At 39.3% G+C, this 23,792-nt stretch overlaps 1 protein-coding gene across 3 annotated transcripts in view; it reads left to right on the top strand.

Moving 5' to 3' along the window:
* The window catches only part of fshr (follicle stimulating hormone receptor), a 193,559-nt gene that overhangs the window by 59,882 nt on the left and 109,885 nt on the right, over positions 1–23,792 (top strand). The gene's annotated exons all lie outside the window — the stretch shown is intronic.

The following is a 23,792-nucleotide window of genomic DNA, read 5'->3' as shown; positions in this document are numbered from 1 at the left end:
GGTACGAGGGGGAGGTGGGATATTAACAGAAGTTAGAGAAGTCAATGTTCATGCCATCAGGTTGGAGGCTACCCAGACAGAATATAAGGTGTTGTTCCTCCAACCTGAGTGTGGCTTCATCTTTACAGTGGAGGAGGCCGTGGAGAGACATATCAGAACGGGAATGGGATGTGGAATTAAAATGTGTGGCCACTGGGAGATCCTGCTTTCTCTGGCAGGCAGAGCGTAGGTGTTCAGCAAAACAATCTCCCGGTCTGCGTCGGGTCTCGCCAATATATAGAAGGCCACATTGGGAGCACTGGACGCAGTATATCACACCAGCTGACTCAGAGGTGAAGTGTCGCCTCACCTGGAAGGACTGTCTGGGGCCCTGAATGGTGGTAAGGGAGGAAGTGTAAGGGCATGTGTAGCACTTGTTCCGCTTACAAGGATAAGTGCCAGGAGGGAGATCAGTGGGGAGGGATAGGGGGGACAAATGGACAAGGGAGTCATGTAGGGAACGATCCCTGCAGAAAGCGGGGGAGGGGAGGGAAAGATGTGCTTAGTGGTGGGATCCCGTTGGAGGTGGCGGAAGTTACGGAGAATAATATGTTGGACCCGAAGGCTGGTGGGGTGGTAGGTGAGGAACAGGGGAACCCTATTCCTAGTGGGGTGATGGGAGGATGGAGTGAGAGCAGATGTGCATGAAATGGGGGAGATGCATTTGAGAGCAGAGTTGGTGGTGGAGGAAGGGAAGCCCCTTTCTTTAAAAAAGGTCATCTCCCTCATCCTGGAATGAAAAGCCTCATCCTGAGAGCAGATGCGGCAGAGACGGAGGAATTACGAGAAGGGGATGGCATTTTTGCAAGAGACAGGGTGAGAAGAGGTGAGAATCAACTTCTCTGGTTTTGAAATTGAATTCTTTAAAAGTTGATGTTTTATTCTTTTGGATTGTAGATTACTGTGGGAAAGTTAAAGAATGTCAATTTTGCTTCTAACTTTTTGGTTGTGGGTAAAGATACCGGAGCTTGGAAGCATGTAGCACTAGGAACAAGGACAGTTTCTATTCCACGGTTACAAGATTATTGAATTTTTTCTTATTATGTAAGATAGACTCTTGACTTCACTATTTACCTCATTATGACCTTGCACCTTGGTGATTTCCTGCATTGCACTCTGTACTGCAATACTTTATTCTGCATTCTGTACTGTTTTATCTTGTAGTATCTTAATGCACTGTTGTAGTGATTTGATCTGTATGAATGGTATACAAAACACATTTTTCATTGTACCTTGATACGTGGGTCAATAATAAATTGTTTTACAGGTTTTTCCCCCAGTTATACAGTTTATTTATTTTGTATCTGACTCTATGGTGTGTTCACCCCATTAATTTTCTTTTCCTAATTCTTATTCTTTGAATCATTTTGGTTGAAGTACTATCCTCTTAGTTGCCCTTTTACTCAAGTCCCAGGTACATTCACTGCATTGTTAACAGCTTGGTATTACCTGACACTCTTGTTGGGTAAGTTATGCTTCAGGGTAAGTGTAGTACCCCACAAATCTCTTGCTATGTCTTTACTGGCCTCACCTCATACATGGGCAAACTTCTATATTCTTGGGAAGATGTTAACTTTGCAACTAAACAGGAACAGTGTGACTTGACTGGAGGCTCAGTACAAGTTTTTAACTCAATGGCCTAGATGTCATCTTGACTCCTGGCCTATACAGTATCTAGTGCTCTCAACTATCTCCTGATATCACATCATTTGAATCCATTTGGCTCCCACGAGGGGAGGAATCTCAGGAAGCAACTACTATGCATCATTTACCTAGAATATCTCAGTGAACATGCTTCAGCCTTGCTGTGGAACATGTGTTGGCGCTGATGATGGTGATGTTCTTGGAGGCACATTCCATTCATGACAAGGAAGGAGGTACAGGAGCCCGAAGTCATACACTCACCATTTCAGGAACAGCTCGTTTCCCTCCGTTATCTGATTTCTGAATGGACAATGAACTCCTGAACACTACCCTAGTATTTTCCCTCTCTTTTTGCACTAATTACTTAATTTTCTTTTTTTTTAAATATATATTTGTAGTTTATTGTTTTTATTATTGTGCATTGCAATGTACTGCTGCAGCAAAACAACAAATTTCATGAATACGTCAGTGATATTAAACCTGATTGTGATTCAGCTGTTACTGGGATTTTTTGCTGTTCATTGTAAGCTATATATAGTGTTAAGTATGTACTGTATGCAGTTTTGTCTTGCAGCTTTACCGTGCTGGCATCTCAGTTGTACATCTAATGCTGCTCCTGAAATGCCCTTCTGTACTCCTCATGAAGGAGGATTAATCACCTAGATTGCCTATTAGAGCACAGTGGAGGACATGCTGAACCATGAGGCTAAAGACTATGATAATGCATATTTCTGCGGCTGATGGTAATGATGGTTTGCTGTACCTTACTCATGCCCACTTCTGAGCTGCCACACCTGAACTGAGACTATCCTATAAAACACAATAGTAGTACCACAAGTGAAGTGGGATTTTAGTTTCTGGAAGCATGGTACTGTGCTCAATTATGAACTGCGCTGTCATGATTAGATACATCCGCTGCTGATAGATTGTTGTCTTCAAATAAGTTTATCCCTCATGTGGGTAAATCTAACTGCATTATAGAAAATAAAGATGTCAATTTATCTATTCATCCAAAGATGTGGGGAATCTGAGGAAGTCTGTGCTGCCCCAATGTACTCCATGATTAACCTGGCACAGATATCCCAGGGCAGGCACTCACCTGTAGCAGAAGGCTCCACTTTATCCTTTATTCACAAATTCTGGTCCACTGTAAACTTAAGTTCTCTAAGGATAATAAATCTGAAAGGATCTGGTGGATTTTAAATGAGAAATTTGCTCCAACTATCTTTTTTAAAATGCAAAGGATAGGCTGTCATTTTCATGTAACACTTTTGTTCTTTTAATTAAATATTATTGAGCCTTTCTACAGAATTCTCACAATTGTTTATCTCCTGTACATGGATATTATTTTCTGCATAAAAGATGCAATGCAATCTATTACACTTCCTTCTCTTTCTTGAGACCTTATGAATTCATTAAAGTCAATGACCAAATTAATGTACTCATCCTTTGAAACTATTATTCTATTATTTAGAATGTATTTAGATAAATTGTTTTTCTGTTTTTCCTATTTAAAATCATGCTTCATTGTAGGTTCATTGATTTTCATTTTACTTACAAGGTAAAAACAATAGGATATAGCTTTTTAAATCTGTTTTAAATTGGAAAGATTATTAGTTAGATTGTCAGTGTGTCAATTACAAACTATTTGCTTCTAGTTTGCAAGACAGCCTGCAGAGGTGGATTTGTTAATAGTAATGTTATGCAGTGTGCTGTGCCTGGAGTCTAAATCAGTAAAATCCTCTCACTTGGATGTGGTTTTCCCTTTGTCAAAATTGCAAAAAGTCTTTCACTGGAGTTTGTAATACCTTGAGTGACATCCGAGCAACATATGGCTTAGAAGCATGAAATTCCTGAGAAAGCTATTTCATTGAAATAATAGCAAATTAACACCTCAGCATAAGGTAGGTGTCGTAATTATCCTTCAATAGTGCATGAAAGGTAATAAGATAACTACCTACTAATTCTTTAAAAAGGTTTACTAATCCAACTGGAAAGTGGCTCAACAACAGTTGAAAGAATCACACTCACCAAAAAGGGTTTTAATGGTGCTGGTTACTCTGACAATGAATGCAAGTATGTCTGGTTGAGGCAAAGATTGAATAGGCAACAGTGTCTAGAGTAGGAGGACGTGGATAAAAGTCAAAGCAGAAGGATGAATCATACAAACTTTCTAATGAGTAAACCTAAGTAACACACAAATCTGAAGTTTAATGATTGGCACTAATAATGAAGTGGTGACATAGAAAGTTGCAACAACTTTCTTCAGAAATAAGAATTGCACTGTTAAGATACATACTTATTTTTGTGCTGTTGTTATCCAGGAAAAAACAAAAATTATTATACCAAAATAGTGGTATTCAAGTCTCAACAGTAAAATGAATTGTTTCCTGCTGTGAGGTAATATAGGCTAAGGGACAAATCATGATTGGCTTACAATGACAAGGCTTTTGACAAGGTCCCTTATGGCAGATTGGTCCAGAAGATGAGATAATAAGGGATAAAGGACGAGTTAGCCATTGGCATGCTGGAAGAAGTGAAGAAATTGTAGTTGAGGGCTGTTTCAGATTGGAGGCCTGTGACCAATAGTGTGCCACAAAGATTAGTGTTGGGTTGCCTGCTGTTTGTCATAGATATATGATTAGAATCAGAATATAGGTGCAATGATTAGTAACGTCATGGGTGACACCAAAATTAATGCAGTGGTGGATGGTGAAAGGGGCTGGCTAAATTTACAATTGGATCTAATCCAAATGGAAAAGTGGACAAAGGAGTGGCAGCTGAAATTTAATATTTTGGAAAGTAAACTAGGGCCAACATTTACATAGTATTGTAGATCAGAGACCTAGAGGTAAAAGTACTGTTGTTCCCTTTAAGTGGTGACACAGCTATACTACATGGTGAAGAAGGTATATCACAAGTTTGCATTCATGATATGGAGCATTGAGTACAAATGTTGGGATATCATGTTACAGCTGTTTTTGATGTTGATGAACCTGCATCTGGAATATTATGTGCAGCTCTATTTGCCGTACTATAGGAAGAATGCAAAAAAAAAATCACAAGGATGCTGTCATGACAGGAGTGTTTGAGTTATGAGTAGAAACTGGATAGGCTGAGATAGTTTCCTTTATAGCCTTTGTAAAATCATAGAAAAGTTTGATGGTTGAAGTATTTTCCCAGCGTATGGGAGTCCAAAACTAAAAGATATAGGTTTAAATTGAGAGGTGAAACATTTCAAGTGGATCTGATAGGCAACAGAAGTTGCTGGGGAGATGATATAAGCAGCTAGAGGAAGTAGTAGAGGTGGGTACAACTATAAAAGATATTTGAACATTTTTGTGGGTAGGAATGGTGGATAGAAATGGAATTTGCTCTGGAAACCACTATGGTCAGTGTGAATAAGTTGGGCCGAGGAGTCTGTTTCTGTGCATTACAACTCTCTGATTCTATGACTATAACAGTCCTCCTTGTAGAGAAGTCACTTCATAATTTTCTACAATGACTCGTTGTAGAATGGTGTTGTGGACTGTCATTTCACAAAATGGTTATGCAAATAGTCAGCACCATGGCTACTAACTTCTTTGATAAAAAAGATAACCTGTCACACCACTTAGTGTGGGCTTTAAAATTTTAGAATAGAAACCACAGGAGGTAACAAACAATTAAAATATTTTTGCTACTTGTGGAAGAAATCATACAGAAGCTACCCAGTGAATAATGGATAGAATGTATAAGTGGTGCTGATGAATACACTGGTTGTCCATCTAGAAGTGAATGAATGTCCAAACCAAGATGAAATGAAGAGGGGGCATTGTGTGGATTTGGAAAGCAACAAGTCTATTATTCAATCAGTCTTAATCTATGACGAATGCTGTTATTTTCCAGTGGACATTCATACCTGACTTGCCAACAACAATGGCCACCAATACAATTTGTCTACCACTGATGTTGCCATCCTCTCAAATTTATAGAGTTCTAAAGATGCAACCATCACTCAAAACCTGTACACTAATATTTCCAAGTTCTCGCAACAAGTTTCAAATTGTGTCAATTCAGTAGTTTCTTATTTTCTACTGATATTTTGGTTAAAAATAAAGGCACAAGGCATTGAATATTTTGACTGGTATTAATTCTGAGATTTTAGGAAATGTAATAAAGATGAATAGCAGAAGTTACTTTTGGTATAATATTTTAGCTGATGCTGACATCTAACCTGGAAAGTAACAACATTACTAAACAGTCCTGTCCCTTGACAATGTCATACATTTCACAACATAATGGATGAAATATATATTATTAATGGGTCAAGTTATTCTTAGATTATGACAATCTGTGGCTTTTAGTATTTACCTCATTTGCTGTGTGACTAATGCAGTTTTTCAGAAAAAGCTCCAGAGACAATAAAAACTCTATTTTCTGATCAAACCTCAGCAATAAATGATCATTTCCCAGTGTGAGTTCTGTTCTTGCTGGGTAAATGGCCATTAACAACTAATAACTTCAGGCCTGTGGTCACCATGAATAATTGTCAGGAACCAGTCCTTAGCATGTCTGTGTATATTCAATCTGAATTGTATTACTGCTTCGTTATCATGATTTCAGTGACCAGGCCAGGTTTACCATAGTGTTCATTGCCTTCGCATATCACCAAGAGCAAACACTGAGCAAAGATAGCCTGTAATCCTTAAAAGGGGAGTGCAGTTGATGTAGTGTTGTAAATTATAGGTGATAACTAAATGCACAGTTGGTGGATGAGAGGCAGAGGTCATCAGTCTGTAGGGAGCCAAGCAGATCTCCAGTTAAGAGATAATGAAAGAAAACAACAAGCCCCAAAGATGCTCATATAATGAATTAAAAAATGGTCACCGATCTCCATTCAGATCAAGATCAGTGAATAGATCCACAAAACAGATCTCGCAGCAACTGCTTTGTTAGCTCTACAATGTAGCAAGCCACTATCCTTTTACAAATGCCAATCGTTCAGAACTTAGACATTCAATTTTCCTGACACTGTTACCAACAGCATGCCAGGACTCACACAGCTCCCAGCTATTCAAACATCAAAACAAAGAAAAACCACAGCAGCTGGAAATCTGAAGCAAAGGCAGAAAATACAGAAATAATCAGCAGATCAGGCATCATCTATATAGGAAGAAATGGGACAGAATGGTACAGTGTCGTTGTTATCATTACCACATTGCTTTACAGTGCCAGCCACCAGTGTTCAATTCCCATTGCTGTCTGTAAGGAGTTCTTATGTTCTCCTCATGACCATGTGGGTATCCGATGGGGGCTTCAGTTTACTCCGGCATTCCAAAGACATCCAAGTTAGTAGGTAAATTGGTCACATGGTTGTATTGATTTGGGTTGAATTGAATTGACTTTATTACTTACATCCTTTATATACATGAGTAAAAATCTTTTACATTACATCTTCATTCAAATGTACAATGTGCAATTATAGTAATTTATAATAATTATGTACAACAGGTTAGTCAATATAACATAAAAATACAGTTGTATCAGCATGGATTAAGCAGTCTGATGGCCTGGTGGAAGAAGCTGATTCAGAGCCTGTTGGTCCTGGCTTTTATGCTGTGGTACTGTTTCCCAGATGGAATAGTTTGTGGTTGGGGTGACTCCGATCCCCAATGACCCTTTGGGCCCTTTTTACACATCTGTCTTTGTAAATGTCTTGATTAGTGAGAAGTTCACAACTATAGATGCGCTGGGCTGTCTGCACCACTCTCTGCAGAGTCCTGCGATTGAGGGAACGACAGTTCCCATACCAGACAGTGATGTAGCCAGTCAGGATGCTCTCAGTTGTGCCCCTATAGAAAGTTCTTAGAATTTGGGTGGCCATACCAAATTTCTTCAACTGTCTGAGGTGAAAGAGGCACTGTTGTTTCTTTTTCACCACTCAGCCGGTAGGTACAGACCACATGAGATCCTCAGTGATGTTTATGCCGAGGAACTTAGAGCTGGTCATCCTCTCAATTGGGAGGCACAGGCTCAATGGGCTGGGAGAGTCTGTTACTGTGCTGTATCTCTAAATTAAAGTTAAAATTAAACTGAGTTAACATTTTGGGACAGGGAGTATTTCAATGAACATGCAAACAAATGGATGAGGAGAAAATACTCAAGAGACCCAACAGCTCCTTCTTCCTAATATCAACATATACCTCTCCGATCCCATTATCATCCATATCCAGCACTTCTAGTTTGTTTTCAGCTATTATGGCAGGCACTTAACTCAAATATTAACCAATGAACTTTGTCATGCAAAACACATCCACCAGCAGCTGCAGCAATGAAGTGGCAGGGCAAATGCAGAGCGTACACCCAGGAAAATAGACCGACCCATTATTGTACTGAATTTAAAAGACTCCACTGATGTTCACAGGACATATTCATACCTAAGACTAAGCTCCCAACTAATCCCAATTGGCACATCCCATTCCTCTTTTTGTGCAATATCTTTTGCAGATAGTGTACTATTCATTTCTCCAGCCCTTCTCTCTTAATTCTATCGTTACTGACTATCCTCAGAAGATTAGACAGGCAAGAAGTAGCCTTCCTGCCTGCCTAGAAAGTGACAATGAAGCCATGGGGCTTACACCTTAGCACTGTGCCCCATAGATGGGTAGTTTAGAGATGGGGTTCAGCACATTACGAATCATTGCCTGCAATGTGGACAGTGGGAAAGTCTTGTCAGATTACCTAAGAGCAGTGTTGGCTACAGAGATCGAGATGAAGACTATGATGGTTCATTTTGCCAAAGTACATTAGTGGATATGTACAATAAAATACTTGATGAATTGGCAACTCCAACAGATATCTTGCATGGGAAATCAAGGAGCCCTGGGAAGTCCCACTGCAGCTTTATACCGAACTTTGTGCAGAGCCTATACTCTCTGGTATCATGTATGTGATAAACTTCATTCTAATACTTACAAATAGAACTACAAAACAATAAATGGATGATTCAATTTCTTCACTGCAAAATAAACAAACATCACTCACTATCTGCAAGAAGCAGTAGAAGTTCCATCAGTTGGGAAGGAAGAACAGAGCTCAGCCAACTTAGCTCTCCATAACAGTGTTCCAAGGGGATTTGAGGGTATCACAGTACTCCAGCAGTCAGTCTCTTTACAGGTTACAAGGACTGCTAAGAACAGAGACAGCTGCTTTGTGAGATTCAAGTTTGCTATATTCCCTCAGGTTGACAGATTTATGACCCCTGCCCTTCCACTCCACCAGTTGTCAGGCAGCCAATCGTGTGTTGTTGTGGCTGTGGCTCTTTCTGAGGTGCCGGAGAGCTACTTGAGTTTGTCCTTCAGGAGTTCCTACAACTCTTTATCACAGTGAATTGCCTTTCTTCCAGTAGCCTGCTATTGCCACAGTGAAGCACTCCTTTGGAACAGGACAAGTAATGAAGCAGACAGTAAATGAAGTGATGGTTGGTTCATTGACATCATGAATGGATCTGCAGCAACTAGAAATGTTTATTTGGTGTGGGCTTCGAAATATATCATGATTAAGTTTTCAAATTAAATGTGCTCTTTGCTTAAGTTAGGTAACTGGATGTCACAGATGTTTTCTCCAACAATAGAACAATATACTTCTGTTATAAGCTCCACATTTTTTTTTAAATCAAGAAGGTGTAAAACATCAAAATCCTGACACTTCACACTATGATCACCTGCATAGCAAAAATCTAATTCTGCAGTGTCTCTACTCAGTTATAATATGGCAGAGATTGCCAGTATTAAGACATAAACAGCACTCTTATTTATTACTTCTAAATAGAATGTTACTTCATATCCTTTATTCTGACATGGACCATATATGATCTCACTAAAAGAACAATTACTTGGGGAATGTCTGCCAATACAAAGCTAATATAGGTTTACATTTCTGAGGTCAAGTTGTGCTGTGCCTACTTCTAGACCAAAGCTTTGCTACTGCTGTATTTATGATTTGTGAAGTATGAGTTTTTAGGCAGTTTTTGGGTGTTACCTCTTTTAAATATGGAATTCTGCAAATCCTGTTAGTATTCTTTATTGTTCTTTTCCTTTATTGTTCAGTTCATGTAGTACTCTGACATATTTCATATTTATAGCCATTTTGAAGGGGACTAAAAGTATTTGTTTTAATTTCACTGTAAATTCAGTTATCGTGGTTGCAAATCAATTACTGCTACCCACATACTTGTTTGTTTTCTCACTTGCTAAGCAAATTTGTTGGTCCTTTAATCCAGTAAATTGCACCACAGTAAAGACTCCAAATGTCAGCTCTGCAAGAAGACCACAGGGTTTCCTTCAACTTTTCTACTTCTATCCTGTGATCCCTTCAAAGGAAATGTAACAGCATTTTTCCAAGTTTCCCATAGGTGCACCCGCATTCATAATTAAGAAGGTCCCTCTGGCCAGGTTGAGGCTGGGCTGTAAACAGGCTGGTAACGCAGGTTACAGAAGAACAGGAGAAAAAGGAGCAGGATTAGGCCATTTGGCCAGTCAGGCCTGCTTTGCCATTCAGTAAGATCATAGCTGATTTGGCTATAGATTCAGCTCTACCTATCTGCTTTTTTCTCATAACCCTTAACTAACCTGCGATACAAAATTCTACTGTATCTGTGTCTTAAATATATTCAATGAGGTAACCTTTACTGCTTTCCCAGGCAGAGAATTCCAGTTACACTATGCGTAGGAAAAGCAGTTTTTCCTCATCTCTATCTTAAATCTATTCCCCCGAATCTTGAGCCTATGCTTCCTGGTTCTAGTCTTACTTACCAGTAGAAACAACTTTTCTACTTCTATCTTGTCTATCCTTTTCATAATGGAGAGCATTCTGACAGGCTGCATCCAGGCTGTACGGGGGTGTGGGGGGGGGGTGCTACTGTACAGGACTGAAAGAAGCTGCAGAGGGTTGTAAATTTAGTCAGCTCCATCTTGGGTACCAGCCTACAAAGAACCCAGGACATCTTCAAGGAGTGGTGTCTCAGAAAGGCAGTGTCCATTATTAAGGACCTCCAGCACCCAGGGCTTCTCCTTTTCTCACTGTCACCACCAGGTAGGAGGTACAGAAGCATGAAGGCACACACTCAGCGATTCAGGAACAGTTTATTCCCCTCTGCCATCCGATTCCTAAATGGACATTGAACTCTTGGACACTACCTCACTTTTTTAATAGATAGTATTTCAGTTTTGTGCTCAATTTTTAATGTATTCAATATATGTATACTGTATAAAGTATACTGAATAAGATTTGCTTATTTATTTACTTTTTTCTTCTATATTATGTATTGCATTGAACTGCTGCTACTGAGTTAACAAGTTTCACATCACATGTTGGTGATAATAAACCTGATTCTGATTTTAGCAAAACACATAAAAGTTGCTGGTGAACATAGCAGGCCAGGCAGCATCTCTAGGAAGAGGTGCAGTCGACGTTTCAGGCCCGAGACCCTTCGTCCTGACGAAGGGTCTCGGCCTGAAACATTGAATGCACATCTTCCTAGAGATGCTGCCTGGCCTGCTGCGTTCACCCATAACTTTTATATGTGTTGCTTGAATTTCCAGCATCTGCAGAATTCCTGTTGTTTGCTGATTCTGATTTTGTATGTTACTATAAGATTCCTTCTCATTCTTCTGATTTCCAGTGAATATAGATCTAGATGACGCAGTCTCTCCTCATAGGTTATCTCTCTCATCTTTGAGTGAATTCAATTTTCCTTCTTGATATCCTGCTGCACCTACAAATCAACCTTTTGGGATTCCCAAGTCTCTCTGGACAACAACATGTTCCACTCTTTCTCTATTTAAATAACAATCTGATTTTCTATTTCTTCTTTCAAAGTGGATGACTGCGCATTTACCAACTTTGTACTTCATCTGCCAGACCCTTGCCCACTCACTTAATCTATCAATATCGCTTTACAGTATCTTCACCTCCTCTCGACAATTTGCATTCCGCTTCAATTTTGGTATCTAAGTATCTAAACTTATATACGCTATACACAATCCCCTCTTCCAAATCGTTAATGTAGACTCCGGTAAGGAGGCAGCCTCTTGGGGGCCAACAAAAATGCATTTTTCTCTATGAAGTGTATTTTCTTATGATTGTAAGTCTACACTGGACTTCAAGTACAACTTGCACTTTAGGTTGCCGCATCAGTGATCTGTTTGTTGCTTGGAGCAGCTGGCCAGGGCATTGAAAGAGCTGACTGAGAGTCAGAGAAGGAGAGGCCAGCGCTCAGGCCAGAGAGGGTTTAGAGGAGCTGACGTGGGTGCAGACTGTACTGCTGTCTGCCACTCAAAGAGATTGGAGCTGGTGCATGAAAGCAGCGTGCAGTGTGACCATGAGTGACTATCTTGAATGCATCTCTTACAATTGCAAGACCCTGTTGGGCATTGATAATGTAAGATGCCACAGGCCTGTTTCTCTTGTTTGATGGAAAGACAGGAGACATGGCAGCAGCTTATCTTCAGTTGTAGCAAAGAATAGGCCTCAAACTATGAGCTTGCCTGCTGCTGCAGTCCAGGTGAGAAGATGCTGGAGGCGGTGTTGCGTGGCACCTGTGGGAGTTGGCCTCTCCCCTTAGTGCTGCCTTCCAGTGTTTGGGTGCCTTCCAGTGTTTGACTAGTGGAATGACAGGCTGAATTGCCAGCAACTGTACCAGCAATTTGCATGTCGCTCAGGGACTTGGACTATATATATGTGTGTGTGTGTGTGTGTGTGTGTGTGTGTGTGTGTGTGTGTGTGTGTGTGTATGTGTGTATATATATATATGTTTTTTTTCCTCTCCTCTCTCTCTTTTTGAATGTATGCTATGCACCCCAGACCCCAGGGGAATATTCTCTCATTCGATGGTATCCATGTTTAGTTTTAATGATAATTAAACTGATTTGATATATAAATAACAGTAAATTCTAATCACTAAAAGAACTTTAGAAGACAAGGAAATTGAAAATATAGGTGTATACTTTAAACTGTCCAAGAACAACTCAAACACAAATAGCACTTAGCATAATGTTATATCCTAAATGCACATGACTTTAAAAAATCTAATACGAGTACATCACACAGACATGGAAATGCTATTCTTTTAACTGGTTTTAAGCAAATTAACATATGTTTCTCAAAGAGATAACAACTTGTAGCCCAATGACTGAGGGGAAATTCAATACATTATGTAATTATTGCTGTATTCAAAGACTTGTGTATTTGAAGATCAGTTTCATTCTGATTCAAAATCAGAACATTGTAGATGCTCGTAGCCTGAAGTATCTGTGTTCGTCAGTATTTTATGTTTTAATTTATTTAAAATTCAGAGTAAAGTTTTCAACTGATTTTATGCTTTGGCATTCCATGAAAATAATAATTAATCATTGTTTAATTCCTGAACTATTAATAGTTTTGATTAATAAAACTATCAATGTATGTGCATATACAGATTGAAAAACAGAAGGGAAACCTAATATAACTCTCAAACCTCAAAAAGGGATAAAACACTTTAATTAATCTTTAATCACTAGAGCATAGAATATTACAGCACAATACTTGGAGTGCTAGATGTGGGGACCCTGGGAGACTCCCAGCCTCCCCAAGGATTACATCTGCACCAGGTGCACTGAGGTGAGGCTCCAGAAGGACCGTGTTAAGGAGCTGGAGATGGAAATTGATGACTTTCGGCTAATTAGGGAAAGTGAGGAGGTGATAGATACTACCTATAGAGAGGTAGTGGATAGCACTCCTGTGACAGTCCCCCTCAGAAATCAATATATCATTTTGGATACTGTTGAAGAGGCAGACCTGACAGAGGAGGACCACAGTGAATGAGACCCTGGCATTTTGCCCAGTGCCAAAATCAAGAGAGCAAGAAGAAATGCGGTAATTATAGGGGATTCCTTAGTAAGGGGGACGGACAAGAGATTCCGCGAGCCGGACAAGGATACCCGGATAGTATGTTGCCTCCCTGGTGCCAAGGTACGGGATGTCTCAGATCGAGTCCAGAGTATTTTGGGGAGAGAGGGCGAGCAGCTGGAAGTCTTGGTACATGTTGGTACCAATGACATAGACAGAAAAAGAGAGGAGGTCCTGAAGAAAGATTACTGGGAGCTAGGAAGAAAATTGAAAATCCGGACCTCCAGAGTAATAATCTCAGGATTGCTGCCTGAGCTGCACGCTAATGATGGTAAGAATAGCAGAATTAAGCAGATGAATGTGTGGCTAAGTAACTGGTGCAGGGGGCAGGGCTTCAAATTCTTGAATCATTGGGATCTATTTTGGGGAAAGTATGACTTATACAAAAAAGATGGAAGACACCTGAACTCAAAAGGTACTAATATCCTGGTGGGATTGTTTAATATAGCTGTTAGGGAGGGTTTAAACTAAGTTGACAAGGGGAAGGAAACCAAGGTGTTAGGGTCGAGGAAGAGGAAAATAGAAATAAGTCAAAAATTCTGTGCAGCAAAGATGGCAAGAAGGACAGGCCGGTGAATATACAGGATAATTTGCTGCAAAATAGAAATATAGCAAAATCGGCAACAGCTACTGATCTAAATGTACTGTACTTAAATGCACGCAGCATTAGAAATAAAGTGGATGACCTTGCTGCACAGCTGCAGGTTAAAAGATATGACATTGTGGCCATCACCAAGTCATGGCTAAATGATGGATGTGATTGGGAGCTGAATATCCCAGGATACACAGTGTACAGGAAGGATAGGAAGGTAGGCAAAGGGGGTGGCGTGGCCCTGATGGTAAGTAACGGTATCAAATCAATAGAAAGAAGGGACATAGGATCAGAAGAGGTAGAATCCTTATGGGTAGAATTAAGAGATGGCAAGGGTAAAAAGACACTAATAGCAGTTATATACAGGCCTCCAAACAGCAACCAGGATGTGGACTACAAGTTGCAGCTGGAAATAGAAAAAGCGTGTCAGAAGGAAAATGTCAAGATAATTTTGGGGGATTTTAATATGAAAGTGGATTGGGAAAGTCAGGAAGGTACTGGATCTAAGGAGAGGGAGTTTGTAGAATGCATACAGGATGGCTTTTTGGAGCAGCTTATCCAGAAGCCCACCAGGGGACTGGCTGTTTTGGATTGGGTGCTGTGTAACGAACCTGAGGCGATTAGGGAGCTGGAGGTAAAGGAACCCCTTGGAAGTAGTGATCATAATATGATTGAGTTCAGTTTCAAATTTGAAAAGGAGAAGCTGGTATCAGGTGTATCGATATTTCAGTGGAACAGGGGAAATTACAGTGGTATGAGAGGGGAACTGGCCCAAGTTGATTGGAAAAGTAAGCTAAATGGAGGGACGGCAGAGTAGAATTGGATGAAATTCCTAAAAGAAATAAGGAAGATGCAGGAAAAATATATTCCAAGAAAAAAGAAAATCATGAATGGAAAAATGGCACAAATGTGACTAACGAGAGAGGTTAAGGGCAAAAATAAAAGCAAAAGAAATGGCGTACAAGGAAGCAAAAATAGTGGGAAAAATGAGGACTGGAAGACTTTTAAAAACTTACAGAAGGAAGCTAAGAAAGTCATTAGGAAAGAAAAGATGAATTATGAAAGGAAGTTGGCGATTAACATACGAAAGGATACTAAGAGTTTTTTTAAATATATGAAGAGTAAAATATTGACAAGGGTAGATACAGGACCGATTGAAAATGATGCTAGAGAAATTATAATGGATAACAAAGAGATGGCGGAGGAACTGAATGAGTATTTTGCATCTCCCAGGAATCAATAGACTCTGGCAAGGTTCCGGAGGACTGGAAGGTCGCAAATGTAGTTCCGCTATTTAAGAAAGGAAGGAGGCAGCAAAAAGAAAATTACAGACCTATTAGTCTGACATCGGTAGTTGGAAAGATATTGGAGTCAATCCTCAAGGACGAGGTTATGAAATACCTCGAGGTGTATGACAAGATAGGCCGAAGCCAGCATGGTTTCATGAAGGGAAGATCCTGCCTCACCAACCTATTGGAATTTTTTGAGGTAATCTCGAATAAGATTCTCAAGGGAGAGGCTGTGGATGTTGTGTATTTGGATTTTCAAAAGGCCTTCGATAAGGTGCCGCATATGAGGCTGCTTAATAAGATGAGAGCCCGTGGAATTATAGGAAAGATATTGAAATGGGTAGAGCATTGACAGAAAGCAAAGGGTGGGAATGAAGGGATCTTATTCTGATTGGTTGCCGGTTACTAGTGGTATTCTACAGGGGTCGGTGTTGGAGCCACTTCTTTTTACAATGTATATCGATGATTTGGATTATGGATTAAATGATTTTGTGGCTAAGTTTGCGGATGACACCAAGATAGGTGGAGGAGCGGGAAATGTTGAAGAAACGGAAAGGTTGCAGAAAGACTTAGTCAGTTTAGGAGAGTGGGCAAAGAAATGGCAGATGAGATCCAACGTTGACAAATGTATGGTTGTACATTTTGGAAGAAGAAATAATCGGGCAGATTATTATTTAGATGGGGAGAAAATTCAAAAATCGAAAGTGCAAAGGGACTTGGGGGTCCTCGTGCAGGATACCCTAAAGGTTAACTACCAAGTTGGATCGGCGGTAAGGAAAGTGAATGCTATGTTAGCATTCATTTCAAGAGGAATAGTGTATAAGAGTAAGGAGGTGTTGATGAGGCTCTATGAGGCATTAGTGAGACCTCATTTGGAATACTGTGTGCAGTTTTGGGCCCCCTATCTTGGAAAGGATGTACTGATGTTGGAGAGAGTTCAGAGAAGATTTACGAGGATGATTCCTGGAATGCAGGGGCTAACATGTGAGGAGCGTTTGTCAGCTCTTGGACTGTATTCATTGGAGTATAGAAGAATGAGAGGGGATCTCATAGAAACATTTCGAATGTTGAAAGGTTTGGACAGAGTAGATGTGGAAAGGTTGTTTCCCTTGGTGGGTGAGTCCAGGACAAGAGGCCATAGTCTTAGAATTAGAGGGTACCCAGTTAAAACAGAGATGAGGAGAAATTTTTTTAAGCCAGAGAGTCATGGATTTGTGGTATTCGTTGCCACATACAGCTGTGGAGGCCCGATCATTGAGGGTGTTTAAGAAGGAGATTGACAGGTATCTAATTAGTCAGGGTATCAAGGGATATGGGGAAAAAGCCAGAAATTGGAACTAGATGGGTGAATAGTTTAACTCATGGGGGAGATGCGGAGCAGACTCGATGGGCCGAATGGCCTACTTCTGCTCCTTTGTCTTGAGAATACAGACCTTTCAGCCCACGATGTTGTGCCGATCTTTTAACTTACTCTAAGATCAATCCCACCCTTCTCTCCTGCAGAGCCTTCCAATTTTCTATCATTCATGTGCCTAAGAGTTTTGTTGGATCTCAATGTTTTTAATCCAAGGTTCTTTCAGAAGTTAGGAGAGGAGCACAAAACGTATTGCTTCATGACTACTTTATTAATCACGAATAGAACAAAAAGAGTTGAAAAATGGACAGAGATAGAGGTTTATTAATTGAAGAGAGGGGAGTCCAAAGAAAAGGACAAAGACAAAAAGATATCACCCAATGTGGAGCAGCACTTTTTATACTACATAGATAAGAAAAATTCCATTCAAATGCAGATAAGTGTCAACCAATGGGAAAGCCCCTATTCCAACAATACATCACCAGCAAAGCTTCTAGAACTTTCCAGATTCATGGCAATGTCACCACTAGGAGACACACTGAACAATTACGTATAAATACTGTGGCCATAAGGAAACATATACGTGTAGCGGTTTAGTATGAGTAGTTATATAAAATACGCAAAGGCAATTAATTGTTAATCTACAAAGAGAATACTACTTAAACAGTCATATACAATGATCCTGCTTTTGATTCTAAATAGCGGCTTTCTCATTGGTTGATTCTTATCTGTGAATTTGAATGGAGTTTTTCTTATCTATGTAGTATATAAAAAAGAACTGCTCCATATTGGGTGCTATCTTTCTTTTTGTCCTTGTTTATTCTCTTCTCACTCTCCCTCTTCTCAAATTGTTGACCTTATTCTCTGTATGTTTTTCAACTCTCTAAGTTCTATTACCGCCTAATAAAGTGATCATGAAGCAACAAGTTTTGTGCCTCTTTCCTGACTTCTGAAAAGAATCTTAGATTAAAAACATCAGAATCCAACAGTTCTTAAATATCCCTACTGTATCTGCCTCTACCACCACCCATGGCAATGCGGTCCATGCGCCCTCCGCTCTCTGTCAAAAAACCTACCTTAGACATCTCCCTTATACTTTTTCCATTTACTTTAGTATCATGACCCCTTGTATTTGTCATTTTCACCCTGGAAAAACAAGGCTGGCTATCTATTTGATCTAGTCCTCTTGTCTTCTTGTACACCTTGGCAACTTTGAGAAATCTATGGACAGGGATCCTGAGATCCCTTTGTTCCTTGATACAGCTAGGAATCCTGCCATTACCTGCCTCTCACAGCTGCTGGATAAGGTGCTGCCAGGTAAGATGTCTGTGCCTATCTTCATTGTTGCTCTGTCTTTGTATTTGTTTGGTCTGCCTTGAGGTTGTTGGAGAATGTTACTGAAGTTCTGCGATTTATGGATTGGACTGGACACTTCTTAGTTTTACGTCTTTTATATTCTGTGTTTTTGCCTGTTCTTTTTTCTTGTCTGAGTGATTCAATTCTGGTGTGATCTGGAAGTTTTTTTTGTGCGGGGGTGGGGAGTTCGGTGTCTGATGTTCTCACAGTTCGCCCTATTTAGTATTCTGTTGGGGGATTGATGCTCTTGTTGCCATTGCGCAAAGTCACATGGGATGATCAGTAAATTTTTATTGTGCGGAGTGGGGGGTGGTATTGATGTTTTTCTCTGATCTTCCACGTTTTTCTTTGTTTCATGGCTCTCTGGAGAAGATGAATCTCAGAGCTGAATACTGCACACATACTTTGATAATGAATGAACCTCTGAACCCTGCATTCTGCCTTCAAATTCAACCTTCCAAAGTGAATCACTTTATACTTTTCTGGATTGAACTTCATCTGTCATTTCTCAGACCAGCCCTGCATCCTGTCAAGGCCCCAATGTAACTTACGACAACCTATATATATTATCCACAACACCTCCAATCTGCATGACATTTGCAAACTTGCTAACCCACTCTTCCAGTTTCTCATTCATACCATTTATAAAAATCACGAAGAGCACAGATCCCAGAACAGATCTCTGTGGAACATCACTGGTCACAGACTTCCAGGCACAATACACTCCATCTACAACCACCCTCTGTCCTTATACAGGCAAGCGAGTTCAGAATCCAGACAGTCAAGTTCCCCTGAATCCCAAGCCCCGACTTTTTGAATGAGCCTACTATGAGGAACTTTATTAAACTCCTTACAAAGCTCTTTCACCACCACATCCACTTCTTTATCTTTATCAATGCGTTTTTCAGATCCTGAAATAATTAAAATCAGGCTGATTATCTCTAATCAGACTGTGCTTTTCCAAATGCTCAGAAATCCTGTTTCTAAGAAACTTTTACAACAATTTACCCACCAGTGAATTAAGACGCACTAGTCTGTAATTCTAAGGCTGATCCCTACTCCTTTTCTTGGAAAAGAATAATATTTGCCGCCCTCCAACCATCTGGTACCACTCCTGTGGCCAGTGAGAATACAAAGATCATTGCCAAATGTGCATGAACATCTTCTCTTGCTTCCTGTAGTAACCTGTGGTATATCTTGCCCAGCCTAGATGTTCCTCATCTCTTGTTAACCATGATCCTTTACTCAACCATCCTTTCCCTGCCTCAATGGGACTAACCCCTCCAGAAAACCAAGTGTTCCCTGTACAACAACCACTTCCGTTGGGAAATTTTTGAATTTACACAGTATTTACAAGAAACTTCAAACGTCACCAATGGACTACAAGTACACTCGTTTTCTTAATGCTGCTACATTCAGCATTGAGAGAACATACGGACCCCGGACACAGTGGAAAAAGAGGCCATTATTGATAACAGTTCAAGTTCCAAATAAAGTTATTCTCAAAATATGTCACCATGAGATTCATTTTCTTGCAGGCATTCACAGTAACTCAAAGAAATACAATAGAAACAATGAAAAACTACACACAAAACTGACTAACAATCAATGTGCAACAAAAATGACAAACTGTGCAAATACAAAAATAAATAAATAAATAAATACACACATACATAAATACCGAGAATGAGAGTTGTGGAGTCCTTGAAGTGAATCCATAGGCCGTGGAATTAGTTCTGTATTGAGGTAAGTGATGTTATCATGGCTTGGTAAACAAGGTGCAATGTTGGCAATCAGCTTTACAGGCAAACTAGTACACTATTGGATTAACTACTCTGCACCTGTATTTGTCAAATGTTAAGTTTGAGAGTAAACTGCAAGATTTATCTTGTTTGTTTTGAAATACATTCATCATGTATCACAAGTGTAATGGGAGGAAAAATGCCAACTCTCAAACCAAACAAAAGCAAAAAGCGCATTTAATTTTATTGCACAGTAATGCAAACAGTATAATTTTATCACAAAGCAATGTCATTATTATATACCCTATAAAACATTTCTAAATAAAATCATAAAGTAATGGAGTTTTTTTTATTTTATATTCTCTATATTCTAATTGCTTTGCTCTCCATAATGATCTCAGGATCCAAAATGTTTGTTTTTTGTTTCATTTGTTTCTGTTGTCAACTTTCTGTTGAGACCAATGTGCTTAAATTTGATTTTTCAGGCATGTTTGAAGATACTGTCCGAAGGTAAAATAGGCAAGTCACAGAACGAATCGATAAGTAGTTACAACTTCTCATTGAGCGGTAGTTTGCCAAGGTGGTGCAGTCATAGATCTTCATCTGAGCGAAATGGTCTGCTACTACATATAGAGAGACCCAGATTCCAGGAAGGTTATATTGCCTAACACAGTATTGACATTTATAAAAAGGATTAATATCACTGACAATGCCAGCAATAAAAATTAGGAAGAGAAGAGAGCCAAGTACTCTGCATGTCACTTTACTGTAGTTTACTCTTGACAACCAATCACTGGCTACTATCAGTGCCATTAATAAAAATAAAGAAGGATATCTGTCAGATGAGATATTTCTCAATAGTGCTGTGTGTTTCATTGCTGTCCAATGCTTCACTAGTTGATCTTTCAGGAATGACCTTGTACATCTTTCTAATGATGATACCCATAGATCAATACTGAATCAAAGCCATTCTATCCAAAAATAATACTAGTTTATTGATAACTACTTGTTTGCATGAAAAGATAGAACATAAAAGCTGTCACTCAATTTACTGCATTACTACATTAATAAATTAATAACATCAGTAATAATTCAGACGAAAACAGAATAAGATGGAAAGACTCAGGAGTCAGGCAGCATCTGCGCAGAGAGAAATGGAATAAATGATTCAATTCAACTGCTGTTGAAACCCTCACTATGCTAGCTTGAGACCTAGCCATTCTAATGCTGTTTGACTATTCTACTCTGTATGAAACAAAGCACATGCAAAACCCTGACTCATATATTTCACCTCACATCATCCTATTATTGTACTTTATCTTTGAAATACCCTCATTCACACGCAAGCAATACCCTATATATTAGCTAAGGCACTCCAATTCAGCAGTTGCCTGAAGAGGCTGAGGAAATTTGGAATATTTTTTTCCCCCTAGAGTATTGGAGATTGTGGGACACCCCAATAGAACTACACAAAATTATGAGAGGCAGAGATAGGTTAGAGAGTAAGAGCTTTTAATTACACTCCCCCCCGCCCCCCCCCCCGGGCAGAAATGTTGTTTGATAGAGGATGTAGATGTAAGGTGAGAGGGGAAAAATTGAATTTGATTTGCAGGGGCAAGTTATTTTTAAAAACACAGCGTGGTAGGTACTAGATTGTGCAGCCAGGGAAGATTTTAGAAGCAGATTTGATAGCAGCATTTAATAGGCATTGAGACAGACACATGAACAGGCAGTAAATAGAGGAATATCGACCATGAAGAGGCCGATGGGATTAGCCTAGATTAGCTGCATGGTCGCTTCTATTATCTGTGTATCTACAATTTAAAACAAGTTTCTTTATATTCAAATACCTCTTGGCTTTATTACATCCTGTTTATTATATCTTGTTTATTACGTCTTGTTTATTTTCCAGGCATATGTTACAGGGTACAGCAATGAATAATTACGAATAAATGGGGTTATTCTTTTATTGTTTGTTGTTGTGTCAGCAGCTGATAAATTTATACAATAGCAAATATTGGAAATACGCTTGTTAGAAGAAAACACAAATTAGATTAACAGCGAATTACGAAGTGGCCTTTTAAACTAAGACAACAAACCAAAAGTCATTTTCAAATTGCTGTTTAGGAATGCAATTAATTTATGTGCAGTCACAATGCTTTTTAAACCGGACTGCTAAAGATTCTATCCTATCTTTTAATTATGTAAAATTGTGTAATCTTGTTTTGGAATGATTTAAAGTACAAATCTTGTGAAATAAAAATCTTGAAGAAAATACATTGTTGATAAAAATGTACGGTATTGAGATTAAATCACATCCTGATAATTATATAGAGTATCCTTGATGGTTCATTTGAGAAATTGTCTGGGCAGGAAACTGATCCATACTGACCAAGTGATTCCATTACTTGCTCTTAGATGGTGAAACATCAGGGAGATTAGAGTTGGCTTTAATGTCACTGAACTAGCAGAACAACTAGAGTTGCACTTCTGTGGAATCTAATGGTAAAAATGTAATATCGAATGAGAGAAGAACTTTGTTTGTCTGTGTTAGATCTGAAGATATGATGTTGTCCGGGAAGTTCTTGGAAGTCAAAAATAATGTGAAAATCTTATGGTTACAGCCATTCATTAGATGTTCATCATAGTACAGGTCAGATGGTGTCAGACTGTGCCAGCAAGTAAGGTGAATAAAGAATTAACAAAGGAACTTGAGTTCATGCTTTTCTTTGCAAATTGGTCTGAACCAGTATAGATAAGAAACTTGTGAGCAGGTACTGACTGAGGCACACCTCAGTTTAGCAGGCGAAGATAAAAGTACAGAACCAAATAAAATGAAGCACAATTAATTGGGACACATCAGGACCAATACATTTTGGTTGTCTCAGTTAGCTGAAGTTTCATGGAAATAGTTAAAAAGGTATTTAAAAAGACAAACTACCATTTAGCTAAGTAACAAATTATGTATTTAAATGAAGTACGGAACAAATGAGAACAATGCCAATACTACTACAGTACTATAGAACTGTGCAACACACATCAAAGTTGCTGGTGAACGCAGCAGGCCAGGCAGCATCTCTAGGAAGAGGTACAGTCGATGTTTCAGGCCGAGACCCTTCATCAGGACTGTGACGAACTGTGTCAGGACTATAGAACTGTGTATTAGTTTCTAATAGTCATCAACGGAAGAATTCATCTAGTGCACACTATCATATTCTTTCAATTGATTGTAGATGAATAGAGTCAGTGCAGACACCTAGTGTAAATAACAGACTGCCTTCAAACAATGTTGTCAATAACTGCATCCTCCAAACCTTCAATTTCATTTTAACATTCAAGAAGATTGCAAATACCTTCAAATTATTTGTAGTTCCTAACTTGTTGAAGTAATGAAATTGCTTCATTTTCACTCCCAGTCATTTCTGGTATCTCCAAGTCTGAATGCTTGAAACAGCAGTGAACAAAACTGTTCTGAGTTGTTTTACTGCTTATTTCAGTGACAAAAATCACTGTTTCTTGTGACAGGTGTTTAGTATTGGCCATAGTGAAGAGGGTGAGATGTGGATCTCCAGAATAAACAGCTCACTCAGTTTTAATAAGAACTGTACAGTACAAGGGAAAAATAATAAATGCTAGGTCAGCTAGGCTGCCAACTAAAAACTCACACTGCCACTGCTGCTCAGGAGCAGTAACATCAGACTACGTTTATACCACTCCTTTTACAGCATCTGTCCAAAGCACTAGTCTTCTTTTGCAAAATGTAGGCAAAGTTAAACAGGGAGAGGTGTCGCTGTGCTTCAGTCAATACTTGATAAGGCTGAAAGGAAAAGAAGGGAGTTAAACACAAT

This window comes from Mobula hypostoma, chromosome 8, assembly GCF_963921235.1.
Source record: "Mobula hypostoma chromosome 8, sMobHyp1.1, whole genome shotgun sequence".
In the NCBI taxonomy this organism is placed as follows: domain Eukaryota; kingdom Metazoa; phylum Chordata; class Chondrichthyes; order Myliobatiformes; family Myliobatidae; genus Mobula; species Mobula hypostoma.
Note: the sequence above shows the minus strand (reverse complement) of the source record. Positions and strands in the feature narration are given on the sequence as shown.